General features: G+C 30.6%; 1 pseudogene; it reads right to left on the bottom strand.

Moving 5' to 3' along the window:
• Positions 1-2,691: 2,691 nt before the first annotated feature.
• Positions 2,692-6,295, bottom strand: LOC143545181 (valine N-monooxygenase 1-like; annotated as a pseudogene).
• Between the last annotated feature and the right edge of the window lie 259 nt (positions 6,296-6,554).

Here is a 6,554-nt window from a genome sequence, read left to right as displayed (position 1 = left end):
AAATTCCAGAACTCATTCTCACAAAATTATAATAAAACAAAACCCATTAAAAGAATAAACAATATAAAGAAACTACAAACTAAAATCAAATTCAAATTGAAACAAAACCTTTTTGAATAAACAATTAAAAGGAACAAACAAAACCAACAATTCTCTAATAATAATTAAAGTGCAAAACTAAATTTAATATCTTGTAGAATACTCCGATCCATCTCCACTGGATTGAAAAAATCAAAACCTAAAACTGCATAAACCAACCTAAAAACTAGTATTCGTCAGTAACCGCTTACCACTAAATGACAACAACTCGACACCTCTCTCCGTCAACACCTTTGTCTTCCGCCATTGTTGCCCCCGACGTCCAAGTAAGCGCTAGTCAGTCCACTCTTCCACCTAATAAATTGTAGATCTAGATGCCAACGATGATCATGTCTTCTTCTTCCACACGCTGGCTTCTTATTTTCTATTCATGCTTCTTCTGATGGTTTGCCAGCCATGCAGTTATGGTGTAGTAACCACTGACTACAATTTTAGAGAGTTCTTGAGTGAGAGACAAAGAGATAATTTGATAGAGAGGGTTTTTGAATTTGATTGAAACAATAATCCAAGAAGGTATGCTTCAGGAGGAAAGAGAGAGAATATATTTTCAATGTCCAATTGTCCTTTACACTATTATTTTAATACCTCTTTCATCCAAATACCCTTCTTTAAATCTAGTCCATCGATTAAGTTAGATCAACGATTATTAATGGGTTTTCAAGGTTTCTATAACTCATAAGAGTTTTTAATATATTCATACTATGTGTGTGGGGTAAAGATCTTAAGAGAATTTTTTGAAATTGATAACCATTTTGAACCACTAATAAAAACTCTTCAAAAACATATAAAAAGTTATAAAACAATAGTTAATGTTAAAATTAAAAATACCAAATTGTTTATCTAGCATCCCTCGTTAAAAAAATTCGTTGTAACCATCGGGTTTATTCTGTACATATATGTATATGAACGTTTAATCTCCAATTACATTATGCATACATAGTATATTATCACTTATCATATTTGTACATATATGTACATTATAATTTTCCTTTGTATTTACATAATTTGTTAATACATATGTGTATATAGAAAAAATAATGTGTGTACGTGTGTGTGTTTGTGTGTGTGTAGGGTTAGGTTAGAATAAAAACTCACTTAAGTGGTGAAAACTTTAGAAACCCATTCTCAATCATATGTTTTTAATTAAAGATTAAATCTTGTGGTGCACAATTAAAGTTAATAAAAAAATGCAAAAGTTTATTTATATTTTCTCTCTCCTGAAAACATATATAAAAATTACTAAAAAAGTATAAAAAAATAGCAAAACATTTTTTTTATGTTTTCGATGTTTTGTATTAAATGTTACAACATATATTAAATGTAACAAAAAAAACGATGTTACATAGGGCTTTCACGGGTTTTCTCAACTCAAGAGGGTTTCAAACTATACTTCTCCTATATACATATATATACGTGTTTAGAATTTAAAAATAAGTATTTTGCCAATATGTACAAATTAAAAAAAGTAACAAATTATGTTATTAGATAGGAAAAATGATAATGTATGTACGTAAGTACGTATGTATGTATGTATGTATAACGTACGTACGTATGTATGTATACAAATTAATAAATTATGTAAATTGAGAAGAAAATGATAGTGCACATTGCGTATAAAGAATATCATGTATGTACATAGGTGCATAAAACTGTGATTTTTTTTAAACTAGGATGCAAGATAACTGTTATAGTTTTTTTTTCTGTTTTTTTTTGTTTTATATGGGGTTTGAAATGGTTCAAGACGCTTCTTAAAGTTCTCGATTTTCAAATTGTTCTCACACGATCCCAATCTTATATATATATATATATATATATATATATATATATATATATATATATATATATATAAACGAAACATTTAAAAGCTCTTTGGTTGTTCCTAATATTTTCTCAAACCACCAGATTGCTTTATTTGTAAATGAAAACTTCTCGTGCATTTGACCCGAATTCACAGATATGGGTCTCACCAAACCCAAATAGCGTTTAAATGGGTTATAATATCTCATTAAATTAAAAATTAATTTTACCAAATATTTGATATGAAAATCCTTTAAAATAAGGATATACTAAAAATTAATATCCAATTTATTTTTAAAATAAATATTATTTACAATTAAGAAACATTTACATAGTAAAAAAATAAGCGGGTCATGTGACTCATCAAACCCATATAGCTTTTAAACCGGGTTATAACATCTCATTTATTTATTAAACCCTTTTATCATCAAACCCTAAGTATGTTATTAACTTTCTAACATTAAATAAACTAAAATCCAAAAAATATATAAATATTAGAAACAAATAATGTAAAACAACCCCCGTAATACGGGGATAAAACCTAGTGTGTTTGTGTGTGTGTGTGCGCCTATATATATATATAATATAAGAAAATTATAAGTTATAAATATCACAAAGACAAAAGAAAAGCAATATCAAATTTACTAAAGTACATAAAGGTTTAAAATACACATTATGGGATACATAATGAGACGATGATTCTCTTATGATATTTGTGGACAAAAGGATTAATTAGCGAATGCTTAAAATAAAGTAGTTATACATGTATCTGCATAAAACCCTCACGTCTTCTCGTTAATATATAGGGTACATGTGTCGAGGAAGTCGTGGCTTAGCAATTGCCAAAAGTGGTTTAGCCAACCACATATCATAGTAATTTTCAACAAAGCTCAATGGACCGCTCATTTCCTGGTGCCTCCCATGCAAACCCTTGGACCATTCTTGCTAACAACATTGTACTCATGCTTGTGCCTAATATTATTCCAGGACAACCACGTTTTCCTATGCTAAATGATATCATTCTTAGGATATCATTTGAAAGAACCACTTGTTTTCCTTCCCCACATAGATGTCGATCTGGTTTAAACTTCATTGGATCATCCCATACATTTGGATTACTTCCCAAACCATATCGACTTATAATAACATGGCTACCCTTGGGTATGAAGTAACCAGCCACCATAGTATCTATTGTTGAAACATGGGGTGGGAGAAAAGATGAAAATGGGTGCAGCCTGAAAGCTTCCTTGATGCATGCTTTTATGTAATTCAGCTGGGGTATATGATGCTCTTCAACTAACTTTTGGTGACCTACTACATGATCCAACTCCTCGACGGCTCTTTTTAGGATCACAGGTTCATTAATCATCTCACCGATTATCCATTCTACAGCATTAGATGGATTATCAATTGTGGCCACCATTATGTCCTTATATTTGACAATAGATAAAGATAACTTTAGAAGAGAAATTTGATGCAAACATAATTGAAATATGTAAAGCCAATAAGCCAAGCCACACACCCTAGAGAAAACAACTTGTTCAAAATAAAACAGTATGATTGGTTTTTGTTATCCGATTCTTATCACGTAGCCGATGATTATCATTAGTATATGTTACTTTTATTCTTGTTATTCATGTATCTACTATGTTTAGTTTATCATTATCTTGTTATTCATTTATCTATTATTTGTGATTTATCTTGTATATGTTAGTATTTCGATTATTCTAATCATTATATCCTTGGTAAACCTAGGTGATACAGCCCGCGCCCCATTAATTTGTTTTCTTTTTCTAACTGTGTTGCCGATTTAATTCCGAGATGATAGAAATTTTGACACCACACCTTTTACTGTTGAGTTGTTAAAATGAAGAGGATAATAGACTAAACGTTGGATTAAAACAATCCTTTTAAATAAATGTAGTTGGTTTTCTAAATTTGTTGACGTTGTGCGGATGGTTCAAGAGTTGTAGAAACGGTAACGGTAACAGTTAATGTGAAAATGGTGGTTATTTAGGTCCTGCTTCCTCAGATAATCATTTACCTAATGAATTCAGGGTCACTTCGATTTACGCTAATATTCTTAATCTAATTATTCCAATGTTGATTATTTATGATGATATTGATATATTAAATTGCTATATTATGACGAGGAAGCTACAACTTTATTGCACACACAATTGCTTAACTTAAAAGTTAGCCATAGTAGATGAAAAGTAAAACAAACAAGTATCGTAAATGATGACCAATATGTTTTTTTTTTCAAAGGATAACACCTGAGAGTTAAGACTAATGTAAATGACGTGTTCTCTATTATATTTTGGTCAATCTTTTTTTTTTCTTTTTGTAATGTTTTATAAATGCTTTTCTTGTTTTTGTTTTGAGCTTCTTTTAGGCTTTCTTATTGGGTTATATCGAATGAGTATTGATTTTTATCACTTTATTTATAATAAGCTCTATTTTATTTCATAAAGGCTTTGAATGTTTAAATTATGTATTATATATATATATATATTGTGTGTGTGTAAAAAACACTCTTATCGTATGAATATATATAGATATTAAAGAAAAACTCAAATAAAAAAAAACTAAAGTTCAATCAAAATCTATATATATATATATATATAATAAAAAATGTCTTTTAAGTTCGAATTGTTAAGATATATCCTTAAATAATATATATATATATATTTTACATTGAAATAGAAGACAAATAGGCAATAACCGCTATCCCTAGAAATAATTTTTTTTAATCAAAAATATCATTACATTAAATATCATTTAACATATATCATTAAATGATATTTGTATTTATTTTATTGAAAATAGTTGTTTAAAAATGTTTTTGTTTGATGTAATGATAATGTTTCTAAATATGAAAAGCTCTATAGAGCGACAATTGAAATATTGTATGTCTTCTTGTATGTATAATAACAATTACCGTATTTTTATTATATATTTAAATTCATTTAGTTTTGTGTTTTATTGTGTGACTCGATTTGCCTCGGCAAACTAGACCGAAAGAAATTTAATCTTTAGCAATAAACAAAAACCCTAAGAATTTATTAATCCGTCGCTGACCGTCTTGTAAGTTAACGCCTTCATATTTATTTATATTTATTTAGGTGTTAAAACTTGAACTATTAATGGGAAACTAGGAACTCTACCACTCTAACCCAAAAATTAACAATCAAACTATAGCATATATGCTCACAATCCTGCAACCACGGCTGCAACCTCTATCCAATCTCACACTAGTTTCGGTTCACTGAACACTAGCTCAATTGGAACAACTGACGGCTACTATATTAAAGAGATGTAGATCCTACAATACAAGGGTTGTTAGTTGGATGTTTTGACATTCTTCGGTCTAAGCTTCATGAAGTACGACATGTTCAATTGTTACCATTAGTATTATTTTATTATTATTCATGTTATTCATGTATCTAGTATTAATGATCATATATTCATACTGTAATTATCCGACCATATTTCATATTTATTAGAATCTTAACACTTCAACTTGTAATGAGAAAAATCATGAATTCTTAGTGTTGCACATGTGAAAATATATAGTAACGGATGGTGTACTTACAATAATTTTGGCTTTAATCTCCTCTGGCATAAGCTTCGGATTTTCGTGTTTAATAAGAATATCAAGCACATCACATTTTTCTTTTCTAACTCCATTGTTCCACATTTGAATCCGTTCATCTATCAATGGATCCTGATACTTTCGAACAATTTCAATTGCCGTCCTCATAATCCTTTCTTGGCCATCAAAGTCGGTCTTCCCTCTTAATCATGGGAAGTAATCAGAGATGCAAAATGCATAAAGATGCCTCATGATGGTAAAATGTGCAGCCATATATTCAGTTTCTTCTTCACCTGGCCCTCCATCATCCATTCCCTGCCCAAAGAATCTTGTCCCAAAAATCATATTCCTTACTAAATTTCCACAGAAATGTTGGCTCACAACACGAACATTTATTAACGCCCCTCCAACGATGTCATCTTGTTTCTTTATCTGGTTACATATGTACTTGAGCAATTGATCCGCTTCTTCGTCACGTTTAGGTTGGAGCCATTTCAGTATTGGCGGTGAAAGCATCTCCCGACTTATAATTCTTTTCATCTTCCTCCATTGTTCTCCAAAGGGGGACAAGATTGCGGTGAGATATCCGCCACTTGACAAATAGGCTGACAAGACATCAGGCCTTGAAATGAATATGTCATCTTGTTTCTTGAGGAACTCACATGCTATATCCGGCGAGGAAACCGCTACGACATGGGTTGATGGTCCTAGCCGGATGCAAAGGATTGGTGTGTTAAACTGGTCCATGAGCTTATGGATCCATCGGAAAGTTGGTTTATTTAGTAGCATTTGGATGGCGCATCCCAAAAACGGCAAAGGAGTTGGCCCAGGTGGTAATGAGTGTTGGTAGCTTGAAGATTTGCTTTTTAAAAACCTACCAACAGATACAAATAGGATGACAAGGAGGATGATGATTAAAAACATGATTACAAATTTTGAAGATGAAAATGTTAATTAAATTGTGAATTCGAAACTACGTTGTGGGAGGGTTTAAACAAGGCAAAGAAGAGTTTGGAGGTCTAAACTCAAGAATTAATTACTATAATATTTGTTATTATTTGTG

The sequence above is a fragment of the Bidens hawaiensis genome, unplaced genomic scaffold (genome assembly GCF_021521415.1).
Source record: "Bidens hawaiensis isolate Kalapana, Puna unplaced genomic scaffold, B.hawaiensis_p1.1 tig00000904_1, whole genome shotgun sequence".
In the NCBI taxonomy this organism is placed as follows: Eukaryota; Viridiplantae; Streptophyta; class Magnoliopsida; order Asterales; family Asteraceae; genus Bidens; species Bidens hawaiensis.
The sequence above is the reverse complement of the archived record's forward strand: the minus strand, read 5'-3'. Positions and strand labels throughout refer to the sequence as shown.